A 27,286-nucleotide genomic window follows, 5' to 3' on the forward strand; every position below is an offset into this window, starting at 1 on the left:
GTAGAGTGTGCTCTTATGTTTGTGGGTATATCACTACCTGACTCCTTATAAGCTAAAGCTATAACTTCCCTGATCCATCTGGCTATGGAACTTCTTGAAGCCTGTAACCCCTTACGGCTACCTGAAAATAAAACAGATGGCTGGACCTTCTCCACTGCCGTGTTCTCTGTAAGTAGGTAATAATCGCCTGTCTTACGTCTAGATTTGCCAACCTCCTTTCCTTATCATTCTTAGGATCTGTGGAAAAAGATGGTAAAATAATTTCCTGAGTTCTATGGAACCCTGTGACTACCTTTGGTAGGTATGTTGGGTCTGGCCGGAAGACTATTCTGTCTGGGTGGATTATCATATAAGGATCTTTTATTGATAAGGACTGTATGTCTCCCACTCTCCTTGCTGTTGTAATGGCGACTAAGAAGGCTACCTTTAATGTTAGCAGCTTAATAGGTATTGTATCTGCTGGTTGAAAAACATCTGACATCAGGAAATCAAGAACCAGAGATAGGCTCCAGGGAGGTACCACTTTTACTGGTATAGGTTGTGATCTGGCCACTGCCTTTAGAAAGTTCTTTATATGCAACTCCGTGGACAACTGCCTGTCCAAAAAAACTGATAATGCTGACACCTGGACTCTGAGGGTGCTGACTGCCAACCCCATGTCCACGCCATCCTGTAAAAATTCTAAAATAAACCTCGTGTCATTTGATCTGACACTATTTTTCTCTTTCCAAGAACAAAAAACCTTCCATACCTTGGAATAAATTCTTCGTGTGTTTTCTTTTCTACATCTTAACAGAGTGTTAATCACCCTCTGTGAAAATCCTAAACCGCTCAAAGTCTGCCTTTCAGGATCCAGGCTGTGAGCTGGAAAAACCCCGGGTCTGGATGTAGCTGACTGTTCTGCATTAATAAGTCTGGCCTGGCTCCTAAGTGCCAAGGGCCCCTTATCCTTAGGGTCTGTAGAAACGGGAACCAGGCTCTTCTCGGCCACCAGGGTGCTATGAATATCACCTCTGAACGTGAGTGTCTCAACTTGTTGAGGGCTCTTGGGATCAGGTTGAACGGAGGAAAGGCGTACAATAGGCCTGTCGGCCATTCTACTGTTAGTGCGTCCAACCGGTCTGTTGAAGAGGAAGGATGTAGGGAACAGAAATCTGTTGTCTTTGCATTCTGTGGAGTAGCAAACAGATCCGATATTGGTCTGCCCCACTGGGCTACTATCTGATCGAACACTTCCTGATTCAGTTGCCACTCTGCCTCCGTCAGGGTTGACCTGCTGAGCGCATCTGCCCAACGGTTCTGGGTCCCCTGTATGTGAGTTGCCGTCAGTGACGTCACCTGTTCCTCTGCCCAGACTAAGATCTCCATGGTTAACTCTCTGAGACTCTGTACTCTGGTTCCCCCCTGCTTTCTGATATAGGAAACTGTGACCATATTGTCTGAAAACAACGTTACTTCTCTGTTGTGTAACTGAGGTTGAAACGACTGTAGTGCCAATTTGACAGCCATCAGCTCTCTGAAATTTGATGACTTCTGACTGAGCTGCGGAGACCACTGCCCCTGCACTTGATTCCCCTGACAGTGAGCTCCCCAACCCCATGCGCTGGCATCCGTATAAACTTTTACTGGATCTTTTTGCATCCAGGGACGCCCCCTGGCTAGCCGGTCTGCATCCAACCACCAATGGAGTGACTGTAATACTGGCTGTGGGGGGACAAAGTGATTGTCCAAGGAGGCCTTCTGTTTGTCCCATGTCTGTAGCAGCCATGACTGTAATTCCCGCATATGAGCTTGCGCCCACTCTACCGCCGGGATTACTGCCGTCATCTGACCTAACAGGGTCATTGTCTGTCGTAAGGAAACTGTCGGGGCTAATTCGTAGTCTCTCACCATCGTCATCAACTTGTCTACCTTTGACTCTGGTAGCAGAATCTTTTCCTGCCTTGAGTCCCATATTAACCCCAGGAATAGAGCTGTTTGAGTGGGTTGTAAGCATGACTTCTCTCTGCTGACTATCCATCCTAGAGTCTCCAGGGTTTGGATGCAGAGCTGTAAACTTTCTTTTAATGCTTGTTCTGTATTTGCCAGAACCAAAAAGTCGTCTAGGTATGGCAGGACCCTTACATTCTGGAGATGGAGATGACCGACGGCTTCCGCTACCACCTTCGTAAATATCCTCGGAGCCGAGGATATTCCGAATGGTAGGGCGCGATATTGATAATGGCATACCGCGTCCCCTATAATTACCGCGAATCTCAGGAATTTCTGAAATTGCGGATGGATAGGGATGTGGAGGTAAGCGTCCTCCAAACCCAAGGTGGCCATGAACGCTTCTGGCCAAACCAAATTGCGGAATGATGCGACGCTCTCCATCCGAAATCTTTTCTCCAGAATGTAAGGGTTCAGAGGTTTCAAGTTGAGGATCATTCTGTATTTCCCTGACGGTTTTTGAATTACAAATACTCGGGAATAAAACCCCTTGCAATATTCCTGAACCGGAACCCTCTGAATTACCCTCTGTTGTAACAACTTTATCACAGAGGATTGAATAGCTACCGCCCTTTCTGGGTCCCTGGGAGTTCCTGTAATTACAAAATTTCTGGGGGGCTGGGCCCGGAATTCTATTTTGTATCCATTCCTTATTAACTCTAAAATAAAACTGTTCCCTGTTATCTTCTGCCAGGCTTGAAAAAAATAAAGAAGCCTTCCCCCCACCTGTAAGTCTCCGTCATTTGTCAGGCTTTGCAGAGGCTGGCTGTGGCTTATTGAACAGGAAGGTAGACTTTCCCCTGCCTGCATTATAAGTCCATCTCCTTGTTCTTTGGTGCTGTGGTTGCTGCGAGCTCTGTCTGCCTCCATCTCGTCTGGGAAAATAACGTTTCCCCTGAAAGGACCTATTTGTACCCCTTTTCCTTTTGTCTGGGAACTTTTTGGCTTTATCTGAGGACCTCTCAAGTATGTCAGTTAAGTCCTTGCCAAACAATAACTGCCCCTCAAACTCCATAGCGCATAATCGATGTTTGGAGGATACATCGCCCTCCCACGTGTTCAACCACACTGCGCGCCTAGCTGAGTTTATGAGAGCAGTTGATTTGGCTGTGGACCTTAAAGATTCAGTGGCCCCGTCGGCCAAAAAAAGCTACTGTCCTGGACATGACTGGTAGGGATTCCAAGATCTTTTCATGTGGGGTACCTGCCACTAAGTGTGCCTTTAACCCCCGCATCCACTTTTCCAAAGTGCGCGTCAGGCAGATGGCTGCAATGGCGGGTTTAAACCCAAAGGCCGCTGCCTGCCATGCCCTTTTCAGAAGAATTTCTGCTTTACGATCCATTGGATCCTTTAAACTGCCTGCGTCCTCAAAGGATAAGTCTGCTGATTTAGAGTACTGGGCTAATGGTGCATCTAATTTAGGGCACTTTCCCCATACATCCTGATCCTCCTGCTTAAAGGGAAACCTTCTCTTAAACGACTTTGGTATGAATAATCTTTTTTTCAGGCTGCTTCCACTGAGCTGATATCACACTTTTAATAGATTTGTGCACCGGAAACGTTCTGGTACCAGTTTCCTCCAGTCCCCTGTAAATATCATCCTGAACCGATGTGGCTGGAGTAGAGTCCTGGATATTCTTGGACTCGTATACAGCCTTTAAAAGCTCTGCTGTATCCTGCACACTAAACAGATACCTGGCCATTTTAGATGTGGAGGCTGTCTGGCCCTCTGAATCTCTAGCCTCCCCATCCTCAAACGATTCCCCCGAACCCTCCTCCAAAGATTCATTGGGAGAGTCAGGCTCAACAAGCCCAAAAACCGTAGGCAACACCTGTGACGGCTGCTGCGGACCCTGTACCAGTGGTTGCTCCTCAGCCTGTGTCCGACCCTGTATTGGTACTGAATCAGTGCTGACCACTACTGCCTGGGGTGGGGGGAGGGCCTGGGGCTGTACCTGCACCTGAGGCTGGGGCTGTGGCTGCGTGGGGAAAGCAGCTCTGAAGGCTGCAAATGTGGTTGTCAATTCTCTCTTCATTGACCTCATTAAATCTATCATTACCACATTAGTATCTGTGCTAGAATCCCCCTTATGCCTACACTTGTCACATGAGGATCTAGAACAAGTAGGTGGTAAAACATCTCCACATTTAGAGCACTTGTTTGTTTTCTGAGCTGACTTTGCATGCCTCTGTAAGAGAAAAAAACACAAACAATCTCTGTCAGTTCCACCCTGCCAAACCATTTCTTGTAACCTGTGCAGGGATCAGAGCTGTCTTGTACCTGAGTCTGCTGAGTTGTCTCATCCGCAGCTGGTACTCTGCTGTCTGCGGTGGCCTCCGCTTGTTCCATGTCCGCACAGACAGCGTGTCAGCGTCCACGTGTACTCCGCAGCTTAAAAGCTGATCTCCGCTCTCAGCCCCGCCTCCCGAGGTCAAAGAAACCCTTCCGGCTGAACCACCACTCGTACTGCGGTGGGCGGAGCTTCCGCGCGTGTCATTCCGCTTTCCCTTCCGGATTCCGGAACGCGCCCACGTGACCTCCAGCCTCGGCCAGGAAGACGCCGCACCTAGCTTTTGAACAGGCGGCCATGAGAGAGGACACCTCCGGCTCTCCTCCAGAGCTTTCAGCGCCGACAGGTAGTGTTTTTCTGCCTCCCCAGGCGTTCCAACACCTCCATCCGTCCTGCCCACACAAGCATAGACTGCTCCCTCATGGGGAAAAAAAGCCCTATCTCCACCATAGGTGCTATAGCACGCTCCCCTACAGTGTATAAAATAATAAACTACTGCACTAGTCCATGGGTGAGTGGAAACAAATGAAGAAGGACTGGCTATATAGGGCGAGACCAAGGGCGGATCGATTAATTGAATTAATTTGCATTTGTTTCCATAGGGGAGGGACTCAATGGTAATCTCAGGGGAGCTGTCCTGGAGTATGATGAGAGATATATATATATATATATATATATATATATATATATATATATATATATATATATATATATATATATATATATATATATATATATATATATATATATATATATATATATACATATACATATACATATACATATATATATATACATACATATACATATACATATATATATATATATATATATATATATATTTTAACGCGAGTGACCTAAACTTTTTGAAGGTCGATATCCCATAACCTTTTTCTATTGTATGGGATATATATTAGGCAATAAAAAATGAACAGTCAATTCTTAACAGCTTTCAGACCACAGTAATTGAAATTTCTGCCCCGTTTATGGCTACTTATTCCTGCAAGGGTGCAAATTTCAATTACCACGCTGCACGGTCCTGCAGCTATTGCCAATCGCGCCGCTGCAGGCTACCTGCTCTGTTGACGCTACGATGTCAGAGCTCTGTGAGTCGGTCAGGAGCCAATGTCATTAACCCTGCGATCACTGTAAGCCAATCTCATTGGCTCACATTGATCACATGGACTGGAGCCAATGACATCGGCTCCTAACTGGTTCATGGAGCTCTGCTGTCCTGTGAAGTGAGCCGCAGCAGGAACCGGAGGATCGTTTTGTCTTAGCGCGGGCACAGGACGTCTGCGGGGGCCGTTTGAAGCCTCAGGTAAGTTCAACTCTTTTTTTTTTCCCTTACAGTACTTCTTTATGGTAATACTGAGAATCCCCCATGATGAGATGGACTATTCCAAAACCAGTTAGGATGTTACCACCCACTGTAAGCAACAGAGACATAGTAGAAAGGCAAGTTATACCGTATTTTATTCAAGGGGAAACGTATGTACACATACATCTTAAATTGTAAAATTTTTCAAGATAATGGTCCTTAAAAGGTTGTGTTTTGCAATCACGAAAATGGACAAGCGTAAAGAACCATAGAAAGCACTTACAATTGGCACTTGTGTGTCAGAATGGGGCCTTGTAGCAATGTTAGAAGGTGGTCGGGTCCTTTTTCCCAAGACCTCAATCTAATTGAGCACATGTTGAATGTGCTAGAAGCCTAAGTCCAAACAGAGACTTAACTTTTCAAATAAAGAATCTGTCTTGGCGCCAGATACCACAAGGAAGCTTCAGCTTTAGGTCCCTTCTACGTTAAACCTGCGCTGCATTGCCCTTTGCTACCACAAGGGACTGCAAAAGCAATGGAGGTCTATGGAGACTTTCACACTTACTGAGGTCCGTTGCAATGTGCTGGCAATATCTGATCCGACGCAAGGGCTGCAGCGTGTTACCATAAGCACCAGGCTTAACACACTCTGCTTGGGGCAATGCAAGTCTATGGGCGACCCACGTAGTGTAAATGACGAAGCACAGTGCATTATGGCGCACACGCGGAGACTGACAGGAATCAAAGTGATGTACTTTCTGCCCAGCAGCGAGTACGTCATTGAACGGAGGGCAGCGCTCAGCATATGACCCTGTCAGCACACTCTGCCACAGTTTGACATGATTGAATTTTTTTGTGTTGTGATAGTGTTCATTGCAACGCAAAAAATAAATGTAAAACCAGCCTCAGGGTCTTGTGCATAAAAAGGGGATCTAAAAAGCATTAGGCAATTTGTTTGAATGTTATACCCTGAGCAGTGTAGTTTAGAAGGATTTTTGCAAGCTGTTATAGTTACATTTGTTCTGGAGCTGACATTACAGTACGTTACTGGGAGTAAATTCTAAGTGGCAGTTATCAGGGAGAGATTAAATATACAGCATACACAGTGGCATCCCATCAAAAGTACAGTATAAACGGGCCCATAAACCGATCGATTTCAGCCTTCTATCGATCGATTCGATGAAATTGATCGATCGATTGGAAATAGATTGCCAATCGTTGGCACACATCAGATAGATTCCTGTCAGATTCACCTTGACAGGCATCTGACAGAAATCTATCTGATGGTCAAATCTGCTGTAAATCTAAGTGTATGGCCACCTTAATTCTATTGCTCATGTGAATGGAGACTCATTGCTGTAAACTTGGAGACAATGCAAGTTATGTCTACAATGTTGTTTTGTGCATAGTGCAGACTTCTAAAGGCACACTGAACCCAAAACACAAAGAGGGGAAAGAATTTTGGTGTGAGCTAGCCACACTGAAGCATTAACTCTGTTCATTATCTAATTTATTAAATCCTCTTTATCACATCTCCCCACTATCAAGCATAATGTCTGATGCTATATAACTCACATAATTTTAAACTTCTATTGTTAATTCCAATAAATGGACAATCTGGCATATGGTGCTACAACAATGTGTTTTAAACTGTATGTATCCTTCCCTTAAAGAGACTCTGTAACAACATTTTGAGCCTTATTTCTTCTATCCTATACCTGTTCTAATGTGCTCTGTCTTACTATAGCCTTTCCACGTTGCACAGTGGCTGTGTTATCTCTGTTATATGATCTAATCTTCTCTCCTCTGTCGGCACAGTCGGGCTCAGGCAGTAAGGCTGGAATGTGCTGTGTTGCTTGTAATTGGACAGAAGCTTTGCACACCCTCTCCATGCCCCCTGCATACTCTGTATGACTCACACACTGAGCTACTCTCAGCCTATCAATTGCTATGTCTTTTGTTTGTAAACACTGCATCAAACTGGCAATTACAAGCCAGGATTGCAGCAGGGAGTGGCAGAAACTGCACAGAGGGGCACAGGAGAACATAATGAATAGAATGGTAGGTTTTTTATTGTAAGAATTTTAGAGTACAGATTCTCTTTAAAAATAAAGGTGGCCATACACATAGATTTGCAGAAGATTCGACCATCAGATAGATTTCTGTCAGATGCCTGTCAAGGTGAATCTGACAAGAATCTATCTGATGTGTGCCACACACTAGGTAACAGATTTTCCAATAGATTTCAGAATGAAATCTATTGGAATTCTATCTAAATGCATTATTGGACCATTAGATCCAATGCAACTCTATGGGCCATCAAGATCGACCTAGATTTTCCATCCTGTCAGATAGATGAAATCTATTGAAATCAGCCACAAATCGATCGATTTGAAAGAATCGATTTCTGATTGATGGCTGAAATCGACCAGTGTATAGGCCGCTTAAAAGATATAGCTCAATGTTATGAAGCATGACCTTTCAATTTCAAGTGATATTAGTGTGTGATCATATATTGTGTCACAGCACAAAATGCCAATTTCACTTCCTACCAACCATAGAGACAGTACTCTGGTGCAGAAACGGCTTAAAGTGGATCTGAATTATTGCACAGGACATAAGGACAGCATACAGAATTCCACCCTGTATGTATTTGAGGTGCCCATACACAAACGATTTCCCGCCCATAGACAGCAGATTCAATCACTGTGATCGAATCAGCTGTGAAACCGAACTACCGTTTTCCGTCCGAAATCGATCGTTCCCGGCGATCTGTCCGCGCGGAAGATTAAGCTCGATCGCCGGCGGTTCGGGGGTGCGTCGATATCAGCGTTCGAATGTCCGACAACCGACGCTAGCGGCAATACATTACCTTTTCCGCCGGCGCATGTCCCCGCTGGGCTCTGGCTGGCTTCACTTATTCCTGTCCCGACAGGAAGTTTAAACAGTAGAGCGCCCTCTACTGTTTAAACTTCCCCCGACAGGAAGTAAGGTGAAGCTGGAGCTCAGAGCAGAGTAGAGACAGCGGAGACCGGGGGACTCGCGCCGACCGGATCAGGTAATGTATGTAGGGGGCGGCGGCAGCTCCAGATTGTGAATCGATTTCATAGTGAAATCAATTCAAAATCTGTTTGCAGTGTAGGCAGCCAATAGATCCCTCTGATCAGATTCGATCACAGAGGGATCTCTATCTGCTGGTCGATCTGGTGGCATAATCGACTAGTGTATGTCTGACACAAAAGAGTGTAGCTTGTCTAATTCCCCCTTATCTGTGACTAATTACAGCTGTAATTTGATCTCTCAGCTGTGTTAGCACAGGAATCTCGGGAGAGCAGCTACATTTGTAAAACAGGATGTTAACCCTATGCAGGGCTGTGGAGTCGGAGTCAGAGCAGTTTTGGGGTATTTGGAGTTGGAGGTTTAACAAACCGAGGAGTTGGATGATTTTTGTACCAACACCACAGCCCTGGTTCGACTAAGGAGTCGAAACAATTTTAGGTACCTGGAGTTGAAGTCAGTGGTTTCCTAAACTGAGGAGTCGCATGATTTTTGTACTGACTACACAGCCCTGACCTTACGTCTGCTTCCATGAAAGTTGGAAGTAGGGACACTGCAAATGTATTACAGGATTTCTATCAGCAGTAACAAAGAAATGTTTTTTCTTTAAAGGTTATTATGCTGTTTCTTATCTTTTTTAAGTGGACCTGAACTCAGAACTTCCTCTATGTTCTAAAAGATAAGCAACAGCATAAAAACATTTAAAGGACAACTGTAATGAGAGGGATATGGAGGCTGCCATATGTATTTCCTTTTAAATAATACAAGTTGCCTGGAAGCCCTACTGGTCTATTTGGCTGCAGTGTCTATATCACATGAGAAACAAGCATGCAGAAAATCTTGTCAGATCTGACAATAATTTCAGAAACACCTGATATGCTGCATGCTTGTTCAGGGTCTATGGCTAAAAGTATTAGAGGCAGAGGATCAGCAGGATTATTATTATTTATTTATAAAGCGCCAACATATTCCATGGCACTGTACAATGTAAGAAAACAAACAAGGGATACATAATGATACAGACAATGATATACATCAAATATGAACACTGATACAAGATACAGCACTGCTGATTACAATTTGATTTAACATGATGACTAAAATGTATAAATGTCTAACAGTGTGAAAGCAATTAAATTAATAACATTCCATGACACAAAAGGGTGAGAGCCCTGACCTTGCGAGCTTACAATCTAAAGGCATGGGGTGGAAACAAGAGGTGGGGAAGTATACAGTATATGTACAGGCAGTGCGTAATTAGGTTACATGGCCTAAGCTAGAGAATATGCTTGTCGAAAAAGGTGGGTTTTGAGGGAGTGTTTAAAGATTTCAAAGGTGGGAGAGTGGCGGATGTGTTGTGGAAGGGCATTCCAGAGGAGGGGTGAGGCACGTGAGAAGTCTTGTACACGTGAATGTGAGGAGGTAATTGTAGAAGAGGATAGAAGAAGCTCATGTGCAGATCTGAGATTGAGGTTGGGTTGGTATCTGGAGAATAGTGAGGAGATGTACAGGGGAGAGAGATTGTGGAGAGCTTTGTAGGTTAGGGTTAAGAGTTTGAACTGAATCCTCTCATTAATTGGTAGCCAGTGAAGAGCTTGACAGAGAGGGTCAGCAGAGGAAGAGCGAGAGGAGAGATGAATGAGTCGAGCAGCAGAGTTCAGTACAGAATTGAGCGGTGCTAGTCGGTTAGTTGGAAGTCCACCAAGCAATATATTGCAATAGTCCAATCGAGATATAATTAGAGCATGTACTAACATTTTGGTTGTGTCATGGGAGAGAAAAGGTCGGATACGTGCTATGTTTTTCAGTTGGAAATGGCAGGAGCTGGTTAGGGAGTTAATGTGAGGAGTAAATGAGAGCGAAGAATCAAATATTACCCCCAAGCACCATGCTTTGGGAACTGATGTTATAGACGTGTTAACATTTATTGTAATATCAGGCAAAGGGGTGGATAGGGATGGAGGAAAGACTATTAGTTCAGTTTTATTCATATTAAGTTTTAAGAAGCGAGAAGACATGAAAGAGGAAATAGCGGACAGGCAGTCAGGAACCCGTGTGGAGGGAGTTAAGGTCTGGGGCCGAGAGATACAGTTGTGTATCATCTGCCTATAGGTGGTATTGGAAACCAAATGAGCTGATTAAGTTACCAAGACCGTGCATGTAGATGGAGAAGAGGAGGGGACCGAGGACAGAGCCTTGAGGTACCCCTACAGACAGAGGATGTGAAGAGGAGGCCTGATCTGAATAAGAAACAGTGAAAGACCTTCCAGAGAGGTAGGAAGATATCCAGGAGAGAGCGAGGTCCTTTATTCCTATAGATGAAAGGATCTGTAGGAGTAGAGTTTGGTCGACAGTGTCGAATGGTGATGACAGATCTAGAAGGATGAGTATGGAATAATAGCCTTTGGATTTAGCTGTGAGGAGATCATTAGCTACTTTGGTGAGGGCTGTTTCTGTGGAGTGGTTTGGCCGGAAGCCAGACTGGAACAGATCAAGCAAGGAATTTGCAGATAAATACTGACTTAGTTCAGCATGAATGTAGCGTTCAAGTAATTTAGATGCAAATGGGAGAAGTGACACTGGGCGGTAGTTAGCAAGTTCGGTGGGGTCTCCTCTAGAGATGTTTTTTTAAGTAGTGGTGTTATAACAGCCCTCTTAAATGAGGAAGGAAAAATTCCAGTGGAGAGGGATAGGTTAAACAGCGATGTTAGGGCAGGGATGAGGGATGTTGATAGCTGTGGAATGAGATGTGATGGGATTGGATCCAAAAAACAGGTGGTTAGATGGGATTTGGAGATAAGGGAAGAGAGCGAATGTTTGGAGAGTGGAGAGAAACTGGAAAGAGAGCAGTCAACAAGAGGAGTGGAGATGGCGTTTGATGTCTGCGTGGAAAACACACTACGGATTTTTGCAATTTTATCAGTAAAGTATGTTGCAAATTCTTCAGCTGATAAGCATGAAGAAGGAGGAGGAGGGGGTGGACGGAGAAGGGAGTTGAAAGTACTGAACAGGCGCTTTGGATTGTGCAAGTGGGAGGATATGAGGGAGGAGAAGTATGATTGTTTAGCAGAAGAGAGAGCGGTTTTAAACTTGTTCAACTGTTTTTTGTAAGTAATGAAATCCTCATTAGTATTAGTTTTTCTCCAACGGCGTTCAGCTACCCTAGAGCACCCCATTAGCTGTTTAGTAGCTTTGGTCAGCCAGGGTTGGCAACTGACACTGTGTGATAGCTAGGCAACTGATATTGCTTCAAATGAAATAAATAGTTACAGTTGTGCTTTAAAGAAAACCATTTCTTTGTTACAGCTGATACAAATCCTGCAACTAATCTGCAGTGCGTTTACGTCCTGCTTTCGTGAAAGCAGACATAGGGTTACCATCCTGTGTTTACAAATTACCTGCTGTGCCATGCCAAAGGAGATTCCTGTGCTGACGCAGCTGAGAGATCACATTACAGTGGTGATTAGTCATAGATGAGGGGGAATTAGACAGCACACATTCTCCAAATACATACAGGGTATACATACAGGGTGCATGCCTCTCTGTTTTCCTTCTGTCCTCTGCAAGAGTTCAGGTCCACTTCAAGATGAAAAGGGGCCCAAGGGAAGGTACTAGCCTTTGCTTCCCTTTATAGACTTTTTGGTAAAGCAAAGGTGGAAGAGTGATCCGAGAAGGTGACAGCTGCCCCCTCTCCCCCGGGCAGTTGCCTAGGTTGCTTTCTGGATGATCCTGCTCTGGTTTGGTGTACAGAACTTGCCCTAGACCAGTGATAGGCAAACTTGGCACTCCAGCTGTTAAGGAACTACAAGTCCCACAATGCATTTGCCTTTATGAATCATGACTGTGGCTGTCAGAGTCCTGCAATGCATTGTGGGACTTGTAGTTCCTTAACAGCTGGAGAGCCAAGTTTGCCTATCCTTGCCCTAGACAACTCATGTGTTACATGTAACTCTCCAGGCGTAACTGTTAGATTTTCTGCAGAGAGTGGCATGTTTAGATGACGAGGAGAAAGAATGCACATCTAAAATGAAATCAAAATATGGAAATTGTTATATTTAATATTGGCTAGAAACCTTAATTAAGGTGAAAAGTATGCTGCCAAGCAAGTGAAGCCTTCATCAATCATTAACCATGCATAGGAAAAAAAAAGGTTTGACACAACCGAATTGTCAGTTAGTAGCAGACCATGTTTGATGATTATATGAAGCATAGAAGTAAAATGCTGAGTGCAACATTTGTAGTGCAAATGTCAAATGCAATAGGTCACACCGCTATGTGACAAAACATTACAAACCAGAACTTAGCTGCTTGGACATTTAAGCTTATTTTTTTTTTTTTTAACAAAGATGCCACCATGACTGTAGTTTGGAATAGAAGGAAGCATACTCTCATTCAGAAGCTGACAGTCTGGGTACTCAGCAAATGTACAGTCAGTACAGTATGTGATAAGCTGCATACATGGATGCCAGCATAGTATAGTTATCCTGCAGCCAGTTTTAAAGCATAAATAAGATGCTCTGGAAGATATGGAATGGAGTGATCTGCTGTCAGAATGAAATAAGCAGCTACTCAGGCTAACTTGACCAGCCAGTCCAACAGCAAGTAGCTTCTCTGCCATAGACTGACAGAGACAGGATGAGAACAGAGAACTATGCCCTATGCCCCCCTCCCCAGGACACTCACCTGCCTGTGGCTCAGCCAGCACACACACAGTAGGGAGATAGGTAAGTACACTGTACTGAAGGTAACTACACACGAAGAGCAGACAGCAGCAATAACAATACAGGACCCGGCTCTTCCCTCACCCGGGTCACTGAATCTCAAGCTCTGCCTCGGCCTTTTCCCTGCCCGGCTCCAGAATAGTGTTGTCCGGATCATGAACGATTCGGATCTTTGATCCGAATCTATTTTATGAGTCGATCATCCGAATCATCAAAATGAACGATTCGGATCGCAAAAGGGGCGGGGCCAGGAGCGACACGCCCCCTCTCAGCGGGCAGCGGGGGTCCTGGAAGCAGGGATCGCTCTGTTGGATGGGAGGCAGCCTTGCAGGGAGACAGGTAGATGAGAGAGAGAGGGGACTGGGGACATGGGTGCCACTGCCAGATATGTGTAGAGCACACATACTGGCTGTAACGTGCTGCCCATTACAGGCTGTCTGTTCCGTAGTGCTGCACAGTGATCACATGGGAAGCTTTTGGCTCAGCACAGCTCAGTTTTGCAGACAGTGTGATTGAAAGGCAATATAATCCTCCTGCACTCAGCACTAAACAGCTGCACTTATCTTCTGGGAATGCGTTCTTTCACTGTGCGACCTTTTCTTTCAAAGTGTACAGATGAACATATAGGTGAAATATATGTAAAGCATATGACTTCAGCATGTGGGTATTACGTGCAAACATTTCTGCTCTCTGCTCGTCCCTCCTCCCTTCCCTGTCCACTCCCTGCCCTCTGTCCATCTTCTCCCCTTCTCTGTGTGTCCACTCCCTCCCCTTCTCCTGTCCACAGACCTGTCCTGCTGTTCATTTCACCCCCGAATGCTTCCGGTAGTAAAATGATCCGAGATTCGGATCAAAGATCCGGATCTCTTCAATGATCCGATTCGAATCATCCGGATCATTGAAAAGATCCGAACTTCCCATCTCTACTCCAGAACCCCCAACTCCTCCTATCCACGTCCAGCTCAACGTGGCAACACAAACCCCACCCACACAGGCCTGCTCTGCTCTCAGTCTCAGCTGATGCCGTGCACCGGAACTGCTGTACTCTGGCCGTCACAAGGCTATGCTATGTATTGCTGTTTGCATCGCCAGAGGTTTGATTACTATCATCATTGATACATACATGTAAAGCATTCTGATTTATTGACACCATTATAACGGGAGGAAGAATGGAAATGCCAGCAGTTAATATGGCTGAATGGCAGGCGTGGTCGCGCTTCCGCATTCGTGTTTCCTGCTGCTGGGATTTGCGACTTCGTGACGTTACTAGTGCTCAAAACCTCGTGGCAGAAGGCTAGGCGGTCTCTAGAGCTGCAGAGATGGACGGTGAAGGTGAGTGCGCGCTAAGCTTCCTGCGATGGCAGTATAGGAGTGGCGATTGGAGTTTGAGATCTCCGTGATTGTTGTGCACACTTATTGTTAAAGTTATTTTTTTTTTTGACGCCATTTTATTGAGATTACTTTTTTTTTTTTTACTGCATGCAGTTTAGTAGGACGTTTTAGACCTCCGCTTTAAATATTAGTACAATAAATTCCTATTCAAGCTCTGTATACATTTTGAATCACTGTTCAAAAATAAGCAATCTCCAACAATTCTATCGATAATTTAATGATATTTGAGCTTGTTTGCATACAGAGATGGTACATGACATAGGTGTGCTGATTACTGAAATGAGGACCCAGAAGTGCGTAATAACTCACGTGAATACTTTGAATGGAGCAATCGATTCTTATCGTTCAGTACAATATGTACTAAAATGATGCTGATTATTGGCTGATCTGCCAGGATATATCGGTCCACATGGATGATGATCGTTGTTGGCAGGGCTGTGGAGCCAATACAACTCCTCAGTTTATGAAACCACGACTCCGGGTACCCAAAATGATTCGACTCCTTAAGGTGCCCACTAACTGTCCAATTTCTAGCAAAAAATTGTTTGAGCGATCAGAAATTCTAATCGGATTGGTTGTAAATAATCTCCATTGGTGGACACAATCTAATATAAACAAGTGAAGAAAAGTCGTCCGAATGAATTTTCGTCTAACCAAAATTTGGATTTACTAGTTGGTTGTGATAGGAAGCAAATATTGGTTCGTTGATGGCGTAGTGAATGATTTATTAAAATATTGCGCTTCCGATCAGAATGTCTGATCGCTCGAACGATTTTTCACTAGAAATTGGACCGTTAGTTAGCTTTAGTTAGTTAGCTTTAGTCTAATCTGAACAGGGCTGTGGATTTTGTACAATCATTCGACTCCTCAGTTTATGAAATCAACGACTCCGGGTGTCCACAATTGCCCCGACTCCGATTCCACAGCCCTGGTTGTCGAAACACTTTTTTTCTTCTTCTTTCTTTTTTTTTCTTTTTTTTTCTTCTTCTTCTTGGCTGTCTTGGTGGCTAAGTTTAAAGTTTTAGGGCCATTTTCCACTACCCTGTGATTTGATTCAGATCACTAAATGCAAGGTGCATTAACCTGATGGAAACGGCAGCAGCAATTTCCATTAGTGCGATCCGATTGTGATGCGACTTTGGTCCAATCGCGATCATCATCCTGCTGTGTTTTGGATGCAATTGAGCTCTACTGAGTATAGTAGCTCAATCACATGGTGGAAATTTAACTGCGATCACAATCATGATTGCATTTCATAGTGGAAAAGAGCCTTTAGCATGCATGCATATAGTTCAGTGCTTAACTGATAATTTATTGTATTTATAAAGCTCCAACATATTACGCAGCGCTGCGTAATACATATGTTTTTAACCAGGGTTTGTAAATAGTTTGGTGGATTCATGCTGGAAATCTCAATTGAGTAACCTTGTGTTGTCTTCTGTAAATGAAGATCTAATCTAATCTAAGTATGATTGACTTGCCACAAAGTGACAATTTTGGGGGAGCTAATTAACTTTTCTGTATGTTTTTGGGATGTGGGAGGGAACTTGCACAGATACGGGGACGACCTACAAACTTCCATGCAGAGTTTGATATGTATTTAATCAATTTATGTATTTTGATGCATATGATTAAACTTAGTGGTTACAGGGAATGCAATGGCCACTGTGAATGTAGCCAGAAAAATAGGAACTGGCTGTGGTGTTAGCTGGCCACCTGTTTCAGAGTATTATGGCACGCATAAAAATCAAGTTTTTAACATCTACTGATTAAAATCCATATGCTGTTCACATTATGACTTGTGATTATTCAATTTTGGTATGAAGATGTTGAAAATGTTTTCTTATTGGCATTTTTTCTAGAGCTCTGATGTACAATCTTAATTTTTTTTTTTTTTTTCAAATTTTCTGCTAACACAGGTTTAATTTTTCTCTTTGGAAAAGTGCTGGGTAAACTACAGAAGCCTCCATGATGCTCCTAAATGTAATTATTGTGTGCAAGAGCATAAACTTCAGGTGAGTAGAAATTGACCTTTTGGTCACTTGTTGTTCTGCATCCAGTGATGAAAGCCTTTACTGCTGTTCACATCATGAATTAACTGTGATTAGCACCAACATGGCTGAGGATAGCTAAATGTTCTTTAATGGGAGTTAAGTCACTCTTTAAATATTAATAAATTATGTGGGGAATGGCATGCTTGGACATGCTTACTAGGAGAGTAGTACACAATGGATAAACCTTTCATATTTTTATTGTGATCGGTGTTCTGCTGTACCTTCAATCGGAGGTGTGCACAACGGATGTGTCGTTTTAACCTTTTCGGGACCGGCCACCTACCCCCCCCTTAAGGACCAGGCATTTTTGGCGGGAAGGGGGTGCGCGCGTTTGGGGGGGTCAGGCGGCCGGATCCCGTGTGTGGCTGCCGGGCATTGTCCCCCCTTGGTGGCCTGGGCCCCCCCTTCTGCCAGCAGCCTTCACTTACCTTCCAGGCTCCAGCGATGAGCCGCACGGGACCCTCTTCTCCGGCCGGCATCTCCGCTTCATCTGACGAGCAGTTCCGGGTCGCGGCTTGATGACGTCATCAAGCCGGGACCCGGCGCTGACGTCAGATGAAGCGGAGATGCCGGCCAGAGCGGAGGGGGGCGCCGATCGTCGCTGGAACGGCAGGGAGGTGAGTGGATCCTCTTCTTTCCCCCCCTGCCGCCGCAGCTGTCAAACAGATCACTACGATCCGACGGCGATCGTAGTGATCGTGTGATCAGCAGCCATACGCGATGGCTGCTGATCACTCGGGGGAGATGTCGGCTGTCATATGACAGCTTGATCTCCCCCTCCGGGTGCGCACGATCGCGTCGGGAGCGGAAATTTCGGGCCGGCGTAGATCCTACGCCGCATCAGGCTAGAACAGCCACAAGTGCGGCGTAGGATCTCATGCACATGGTCCCGAAAAGGTTAAGAAAGGAGCAATCTTTGTTGTCATCAAAGGAGAAAGAGTGGACTCTGGGCACCTTCCATCCTGTTTATCGTTTCAAAAGTGCATAAGACAGCGTAACAGATCTTGTGCCACTTATGTGTTCATCTGATGGCCTGGATGGTGGCGGAGTGATGGAGGTGGGGGCCACCATCCAGGCCATCAGATGAACACATAATTGGCACAAGATCTGTTATGCTGTCTTATGCACTTTTGAAACGATAAAAAGGACGGAAGGTACCCGGAGTCAACTTTCTCCTTTGATGACAACAGTGTACAACCCCGCCAACAATCAATCCAAAATATCAAATGTCTACACACAATGGGCTTGATCCATAAAAGGCTGTGCGGGGAAAAAAATCTTGGAGGGAAAATACTGCATCAGTATTTTAGACTTTTTTTGTGTACTAATTCATAAAAATCTTTACAGTTGCGATAAAAGGTCGGGGAATTCCCGAACTAAACTGTCGCTGCTGCCTGAGTTGATAGATTTACTCCATGCAGAGACAGTTACGATAAGAGGCATCTCCAACTTCCTTTTAGATGTGCATATAATTTTTTTTTCTGCCTCTGTTTGCCCTGAATCTGCACTGAATCTATCTGTCTTTCTAAACAATCTATTTAGTTGCCACAGTTTAGAAGAACTTCAAGAAATGTTACACATGCAGGCTTTCTGATGTGAAATATATTTGAAAACAGGTACCCAAGGGGTTAAAAATGCAGCCTGTGGTATGCCGGGATGCCTTCTTTTTGTTCCACCCTCGCTGCTGCCTGGGAGATCTGTCCCCATTAGCATTGCTGTTATCCGCTCTTTGCACCTTTTCTAAACAGATGGTATTCTCTGTCCCAATACCGCCTGCTCTAATCTTTATGAATTGACATTTAGTGACGTATTTAGATAATCACTGCACAAGGCGGTAATTTATCGCTCTGCTCGGGAATGTCAGCTTTTCATGCGGTAACAGCTTTTATGAATGAACACTTTGCTAAGTGTTCGGTAAAGTCAGCTGTTTTGATCATTACTGCATGCGGGAATGCTTTATGAATGGAGCCCAATGTAGCGAATATGGTTTATTGTGATGCAAAATTGTATCCAATGTTTCGGAACGACAGAGCGTCCCATTGTCAAGGAAATCAAATGAACCAGAATCTACTTTCGTCCTTTTGCACTGCACTCACCAATAGAGTACATCACCTGTTGGTAAGTGCAGTTTGAAAGGACCAATTTGGATTCTGGATCATTTAATTTCCGTGACAAGGGGGCACTCTGACGATGATGTGCTGTCTGGTTTTTTGTTGTTGTTGTTTTTGTTTGTTCCCTGCAGTTTTAGAAGAAGCCTAATACTGGAGGAGAAAATCTATTTGGCCTGATACCCACTAGCAGTGCTTTTGAAGCACCAATGATTTGTAATACTATAGGGGATTTAAAAAAAAATCACATCCCTCAAGTGGGATCACATGCCTAGAATTACATTAGCAAGAGCTTTTGCAATCACAAGTGCCTAGAAAAGAGCTGCTAGTAGGTTCCAGGCCTTTGAGTTCCTTGAAATCTGATCCCTATGTATGTGTGGTTCTCTGTTGCCTTTCGTATGTTGCTTGTGCCACTTTCTGCTCACTCTCCTCCTCCATTACTAATCAATAAATGTGTTGTACCAGACTGAACAAATTCTTTCGTTATGGACTAGAATGTATATGGACCAGTGAAAATTGGCAATTCAATTGATTTATTTCCACGCAGTGTAAAATTTGCATGATCTCTGAATTATTAGCGTCCCCAGTTAGCAACTTGCAAAGCTTCTATTTAGAGTGACTCAAAAAAAAAACTTAAGCCTTTAAGAGCTGCCAATAACTAGTGATCGGTTTATTAATAAATACTGTTTTTGCAGGTGATTATGAAATGTGACCTGTGTGCTTCACCGTGGATCAGACAGTCGAGTGGGTAAGGAAGTTTTCCAATGAATCAAGTAAAATCCTGAACAATGATGAGCTCGCCTTCTGATGCACAGCAAGTGTTGAAAATTAGAGGCTGTTTCTGAGTGGTTCAGGTGCACCTTCAGTTGAATGGCTAGATCTGTAGCTTTGTAGTAGAGCTCTTTCATATGTAGCCTTTAAAGGACAACTGACTCGAGGTATATGGAGGCAGCCATAATCCTTTTAGCCATAGGCCGTAATAAGCATGCAGCAGAGTGTTTCTGACATTGCTGTCAATTTTGACAAAATTAGCTGCATGCTTGTTTCTGATGTGACTAAAGGTGCGTACACACGTACTACGGCTGCCAACGTCACCCGTCAGACCCTCCCGCTGGGCAGACTTTCAGGCGACAGTAGAGCGTGTGTACACACTGTCGGCAGACTGATTAGACTGTTTCTGAATGATCCGCCGGGCAGGTCACTTCAGAGAGTTGTCCCCATTAATGGAGATTCTGCTGGAACACTGTGACCTGCTTCCCAGCCCACTGATTCTGGAGACCTGCTACAGCCCAGGGGCGCACTGACCAGGCCGCTCTATGGACGGAGAAGTACTGTAGAGAACTGGAGGCTGTGCTCCCTAGTTCCTGCAGTGCTGCCTGCCCGCCTTTGCCATATGCCGAATATGCACTGCTGTCCTCTTGGCAGGAGTGCTCTTACAGAGCGGATCTCCTTCTGCATAGCTGCTGCTGGTTCCTGCAGCGCTGCCTGCCAGGGCAGTCAGACCCCTAGATCGGTGGCAGCCCGCAGGGATAGGAGTGAAGGGAGAAATGTGCGGTATTGCGCCATAGACTTCAAGTACAGAATGTGACAAGTGATGCCACTTCCTGTATTTGAAGTCTATGGCGCATTAACAAACACCGCTCCCCTCTCTCATATCCCTGCGGGCTGCCGCCGATCTAGGGGTCTGACTTACTGCCCAGGCGGGCAGCGCTGCGGGAACTAGCGGCAGCTATGCAGAAGGAGATCCGCTCTGTAAGAGCCCCCCTGCCAAGGGGACAGCAGCGCATATGGCAAAGGCGGGCAGGCAGCATTGCGGGAACTGGCAGCAGCTATGCAGAAGGAGATCCGCTCTGTAAGCGCGGCTATTCGGCACACTGCAAAGCAGAACTACTGTGTGAAAATGCAGTTGGGCCTTTGATGGCACCCGTGCGGGGTCTCAAAACAGACGGGCGGCCCGGCCACCTAATTAGTCCTGGGGAGTACACTAATATATAAAATAAAAAAATATAGCATTTATAGGGTGTAATGCCCTAAAAAATATGTCCAAAAGGCACAAACTGGGACATCAAAACTTGGTCTCGGATCCACTTTAAGGATTGGCACCGGCAACCGCTCTCCATATGCAGATTGAGCTTCCCTGTGTCTGGAGAAGTACTTAGTGGCTATATCTGGATCTGGTTTACCTGATCTATCAAATATTGTATATGTATACTATTAAGGACCCAGTGGTGTAAAGGGTCTACAAAAAGTGCCAGCTGATGGCTACCAAAGACACTAGAGGCCATTCCAAAAAAATAAAAAATTTATGAATAACGAAGAATGGTTTTATGCATTTTTGTAATCTGCTTTTCTCTATTTTAGCTGCATATAGTTTTAAAACCTCATCCAGGATGAATGGATAGAACATGCAAGTGCTCATACTATATAGGTAAGTTTTTGGTGATTGTATCTACAAGTTCACACTGAATTATTTTTCTCTTGTTCAGGTAGTCACCTTCTTACAAACATGCTTTGTTATTGGAGATTGTTTATAAGGCCCAGTTCACACTGCACGCGTTCCCATCCGCATTTTGGGATCACGTGCAGAAACAGACACGCACGACATCAGACAGTTCATAGACTGCACTGTCTGATGTTCACACTACATGCGGTCCGGGAACGCATGCTGCACGCATTTTTTGCAGAAACGCCTGGCTGACCCATTCACTTCAGTGAACGGGGTCCATTCACTTCAGTGAATGGGATCAGCCACGCAACAAATACAAACGTGGATGGCGTGCGTTCGTATGCATTGCGTTCCAAACGCACGGCCGTCCGCGTTTGCTAATGTGAACGTGGTCTTAGTCGATTTTGTAAAGGCCAGAGACTGCTGGTTAAAAAAAAAGGTGGGGGGGACCTACTGATGTCATGCTGCACGGCCCTGTTGCTCTAGCCGTTCTCACCACCGCAGCATTTGTTCCTGACCCTCTGAGCTAATGTGATTAGCTAACAGTGTAAGGGAGCCAATAAAATTGGCTCCTAGCCAGCTCACTGAGCTTTGCTGTCGAACGGACAGCTGGGTTGAGTGGGCTGCAGCAGCAGGAGAGCTGTGCAATTGGCTATAGCGGTGGGCTAATTTTAAATCCATGCCCTGGGAGGGATAACTGGTCCCAAACAGAGCGTAGATATAAATTAGTGTGGTCTGGAAGCAGTAAAGAGGTGTTTAACCCTCCTGGCGGTTTGCAAAAAAATCGCCAGGGGGCAGCAAATCTTTTTTTTAAATTTTTTTTTTTTTTTTTTTCATGTAGCGAGACAAAGTCTCGCTACATGATAGCCGCTGCTCAGCGGCATCCCCCCAGCCCCTCCGATCGCCGCCGGCGATCGGAGATCCGGAGATCCCGTTCAAAGAACGGGATCTCCTGGAGGGCTTCCCCCGTCGCCATGGCGACGGGCGGGATGACGTCACCGACGTCATCGACGTCGTGACGTCAGAGGGGACTCCGATCTGCCCCATAGCGCTGCCTGGCACTGATTGGCCAGGCAGCGCACGGGGTCTGGGGGGGGGGGGGGCGGCCGCGGCGAGAGGAATTGCGGCGGATCGGCGGGTAGCGGCGGCGATCGGGCACTGCACGCAGCTAGCAAAGTGCTAGCTGCGTGCAGCAAAAAAAAAATTATGCAAATCGGCCCAGCGGGGCCTGAGCGGTGCCTTCCGGCGGCATAGCCCGAACTCAGTTCGGGCTTACCGCCAGGAAGGTTAAGCTTTTCCAACCTAGCATTAGGTGCTGTTTCCAATATGTTGCTCCTAATTTTGTACCAATTAGTTGACTTGGAAGGTTGTATGTACACCATGTGTGCTCCTGTGTCCAATGATTAAAAATCCTTTGCTGTTCACATTATGAAACCTTGTGATTACTACCTCACTGGATGAGGACACAGATTTGCACAGTTCCAGTAATATTGCAGTACTTTTTTTTTTTTTTTTATTATTGTAATGCATTTTTTTTTGTTGTTTTCCAGGTTCAATGGAAATGGATGCTGCCAAATCGATCAGGTATATAGGATGACTGATGTATTTATGCTATTTTCAGTTTACATTAGTATAGCAGGTAATTATAACAGGGTCCCCGTTTTCCAGATTTATTTTATTTCACAAAGCTTGCTTTACACTGTAATTTAACAGAACATTGATTGGCGATCTGAAAGTTATTTTAATTGTCCATGTTGGTGTGTTTAACCCATTCAGGTTCCGTCATTTTCACGTGAGAAATGTTCACCTCCCATGCATTAGCCTATAACTTCATCACTACTTATCACAATGCACTGATCTATATCTTGTTTTTTCCGCCACCAATTAGGCTTTCTTTGGGGGGTACATTTTGCTAAGAGCCACTGTACTGTAAATGCATTTTAACAGGAAGAATAGGAAAAAAATGGAAAAATTCATTTCTCAGTTTTCAGCCATTATAGTTTTAAAATAATACATGCCTCCATAATTAAAACTCACTATTGTATTTGCCCATATGTCCCGGTTATTACACCGTTAAAATTATGTCCCTATCACAATGTATGGCGACAATATTTTATTTGGAAATAAAGGTGCATTTTTTCCATTTTGCATCTCACTATTTACAAGTTTAAAATAAAAAAAATATAGAAATATTTCATCTTTACATTGATATTTAAAAAGTTTAGACTCTTAGGTAAATATTTACATGATTTATTTTTTTTTTTTATTGAAATGTTTTTTTTTTTTTATAGTAAACATTTTATTTGGGTACTTTTGGGAGGGTGGGAGGTAAACAATAGATTTATAATGCAAATGTGTTCTTTTTTTTTTTTTTCAGGTGTAGTATTACTTTTTGGCCACAAGATGGCGGCCATGAGTTTGTTTACATGACGTCACTCTAAGCGTAGCACACGCTTAGAGTGACGCATCGGGAAGGAGACGGCCAGAAAAAGCACAGCTTCTGAGAGAAGCTGTCGCTTTTTCAGCGAGGGAGAGGAATCAGTGATCGGGCTCCATAGCCCGATACATTGATTCCTTGGCTACCGAATCCGCGGCCGGGAGTGTGCGTGCACGCGCACGGTTCCTGGACGTAGAAACTACGACCAGGAACCAAAATAGGTTAAAAATGCTGATATAAAGCATTTATTTCTCTTATCTGTTCAGAGCATGCTTCCGTCATGGGAAGCACTTCCACAGGTTTTAGGGCCAGTTTCCACTATACCTAGACAAATCTGCATAGAAAAAAAGCACTTGCAAATTCAAATGCTTACGGAATTTTTTCATTTTCCCATCGCCATTTATTACTATTGACTTCAGCACGCAAAAACTCATAATTTTAAAAATTGCTCCCCTTTACTTGCATTGAAATCGCCATGATTGTGTACTTTTTTATATGTGCACAATTTTACACGATCATGGTGATTTTTACCACGGTTTTAATGCATGCGAATGGGAGTGATTTTTTTTCCCCCTCTCCTTCTCCTTCTCCTTTCTCAGAAAATCACTTATAGTGTATCTGAGCCCTAAAAGTGAACCTGAACTTGCCGGGGGAGATTACATTTGATACCTTTCTGCTCACCAACAGAAGTTTCTGTGGGTGGGCTGTGGTTGCTTCCGGGATATTTGTTTTTATTTTAATTTACATTTTTATATTTGTTTTTTCTTCTAATCGCAGCCCTCCTTCCCGCCAGCTACTCACCGCGATCGGCTGCCATAGGCATCAGCCGATGGCTGCTGATGCTCTGTAGGGGACAGCTGAGTGACACAGCTGTCCCCAGTACAGCGCTGCCTTAGATCACAGCGCTGTACATTGTAAACAGAGGGTGGTTTCGCCCTCTAGTCTCCTAGCACCGATCGCTGCTGGGAGACTGATGGCGGAGCTCCGTCCAAGTGGAGATGCCGCCGATCTCCTGCAAATCTCCGCCCCAGGACTTCACGCCAATTGGAGTTGAGCGGTCCTGGGGCTGCCGCCGCATACACGCCTATTGGCGTGGAGTGGTCGGCAAGCGGTTAAGATTTCTAAGAGTGTAAGGCGTGCTGAGGCTACCGTTGTTAGTGTTTCGTTTTATGCTGATCTATTAGCTTCAGTAGTTGTACACAAACAGGCAAGCAGCCAGCAGTCCATAACACCTGGTCCATATGCAATTCACTTTTTCTCCTTAGTTTTCTCCTAAGTGATATTTTCACACCTTGTCAATAAAATGCCTTTTATAAATCAATAAAATGCCTTTTAACCATTTCAGCCCACGGGTATTTTTCACATTCTGGACGAGAGGAATTTTCCCATTTCAGCGCTCATCCCTTTCATTCCACAATAACTTTCACTACTTATCACAAAGAAATGATCTATACCTTGTTTTTTCCGCCACCAATTAGGCTTTCTTTGAGTGGAACATTATGCTAAGAATTATTTTATTCCAAGTGCATTTTAATGGGAATAATTAAGAAAATAAATATTATTTTCTGTTTTGAGCCTTTATATTTTTAAAATGCCACATGCTACCGTAATTAAAATCCACGCATTTTATTTGCCCATTTGTCCCAGTTATTGCAACGTTAAAATTATGGTGACAATATTTTATTTGGAAATAAAAGTAAAAAAATTTTCAGTTTTACATCCAACAGTAATTTTTATTTTATAATATGACCTCTTGGTGTAAGAAAAATTAATGTGTGTGTGTGTGTGTGTATATACACACACACACCACACACACCACACACACACACACCACACACACACACACACCACACACACACACACACCACACACACACACACACCACACACACACACACACCACACACACACACACACACCACACACACACACCACACACACACACCACACACACCACACCACACACACCACACCACACACACCACACCACACACACCCCACACACACACACACACGTGTGTATATATATGTATGTGTGTGTGTATATGTATGTACGCGCACACACACACACACACACACACACACATATATATATATGTGTATGTGTGTGTGTATGTATGTACACATATATCTATCTATCTCATCTCTTAAAGTCAGATGTAATTTTACTATTTGTCCAAAAGATGTATGTCCCCACTGAGCAAAATCCTATGTAGCGTACAAGTACGCTACATTGGAAATGTGTTGCTACTTTGTTACTAGGGGAAGTGATGCATCACTGATGTCCTGCAGGGAGATGAATGAATGGGAACTTCGTTCTCATTCATAAATCTAACAATCGGGGAGCGGAAATCATCAGTGGAAGGTAGTGTGGCGGCTCTATTTTAAGACTTTTTTTTTTTTTTAATTAACTGTGTTTATTCTTGTTGGGCATAGGGACTTCTGTCCCCTGCAGACCATCTATCCAACAATCCCACCACCACCCCCGTTGCTGGCAACATTGCGATTGTGGGCATCAGCCCGCACGAGCGCCTGTACAGCCCCCAAACTGCAGCGACATGCCTACCGGGTCCCTGCGGACGTGAAGCTCACGTCTGCGCGCATGAATGGTTACAATCAGCAAGCAAGAAAATACTCTTAGTAGTTTTTCACTTATGTCTTAGTACTTTTTCAGTAGCAGAGTGCTGGAAAGTTATTTTAAAAAGTTGAAAATGATCTCGTAGTAGAACTCCGGTGAAAACATTAATTGCATATGGGTCTGGATCTGCTTACTAGTTTTGAGTTGGTGATGCAAAGTGTTAAGGTATAGAATCAGCCCAGTAGCAAAAATGTACATATTTAAATAGGGACAATGCACCTTTTATATTTTTGCTAGGTTTCCTTTCACCATGCCTGAGAGATGCAGTCATGGTGGACTATATGAAAGTTGGCCTTGTGGAGTATACAACTGGAAAACTGATAACTGATTTATTTTCTTATTGCAGAGTGCCTGGAGAGAGTGCAATGCTGTCAGAATAAAAAGTGGCTATACTGAAGAACCTAAAATATAAAAACATTCTTATTCAATTTTTTTTTTTCAATTGTTGTTTTGCTGTCTTAATATGTACATAAATAAAATAAATGAGGCGTCCAGACTTTTGGTACTGTACATAAAATAAAAATGCATTATATACATTTGTATTGTCGGAGTCCCTTTTTGTATTTCCATGCACTTTCTAATTCTTTTGTTCTGTGCAGTTAATAATTTATTCAGTCTGGAGCAATGTAGATGAGAGAAATGTAATGTCTTGAATATAAATTATGCAGTTTCTGATATTCTTTTAATTTTGTTCCACAGTGCAGAACACATTTTAACCATAATTTACAGTATGGTATAGGCAATAGGTTTATCAGAATCTTGCCACATAAACGTCAGTAATGTGTAGTGGTAAAAATGCTACATAGCTGAGCATGTACTCTGTTCTTATTTT

At 44.1% G+C, this 27,286-nt stretch overlaps 1 protein-coding gene and 1 long non-coding RNA gene across 4 annotated transcripts in view; one reads left to right on the plus strand and one right to left on the minus strand.

Annotated features, from left to right (window-relative positions):
* SEC31A (SEC31 homolog A, COPII coat complex component) overlaps positions 1–13,538 on the minus strand; it is a 114,631-nt gene extending 101,093 nt beyond the window's left edge. Inside the window, exon 1 of the mRNA XM_068233623.1 lies at positions 13,343–13,538. The gene's annotated coding sequence lies outside the window, so the exon portion shown is untranslated. The remainder of the gene's footprint in view (positions 1–13,342) is intronic.
* A 99-nt stretch (positions 13,539–13,637) lies between these two features.
* Positions 13,638–26,990, plus strand: LOC137506838 (uncharacterized). 3 transcript variants are annotated; one of them, XR_011020462.1, is made up of 6 exons: positions 13,638–13,719; positions 16,692–16,787; positions 19,630–19,682; positions 21,296–21,362; positions 22,931–22,964; positions 26,801–26,990. It is a non-coding gene; the product is annotated as an uncharacterized lncRNA (long non-coding RNA). The 3 variants fall into 3 exon arrangements; XR_011020463.1 differs by lacking the exon at positions 13,638–13,719 and adding an exon at positions 14,301–14,474; XR_011020461.1 differs by lacking the exon at positions 13,638–13,719 and adding an exon at positions 14,507–14,712.
* Positions 26,991–27,286: the final 296 nt, after the last annotated feature.

The sequence above is a fragment of the Hyperolius riggenbachi genome, chromosome 1, assembly GCF_040937935.1.
Source record: "Hyperolius riggenbachi isolate aHypRig1 chromosome 1, aHypRig1.pri, whole genome shotgun sequence".
NCBI lineage: Eukaryota > Metazoa > Chordata > Amphibia > Anura > Hyperoliidae > Hyperolius > Hyperolius riggenbachi.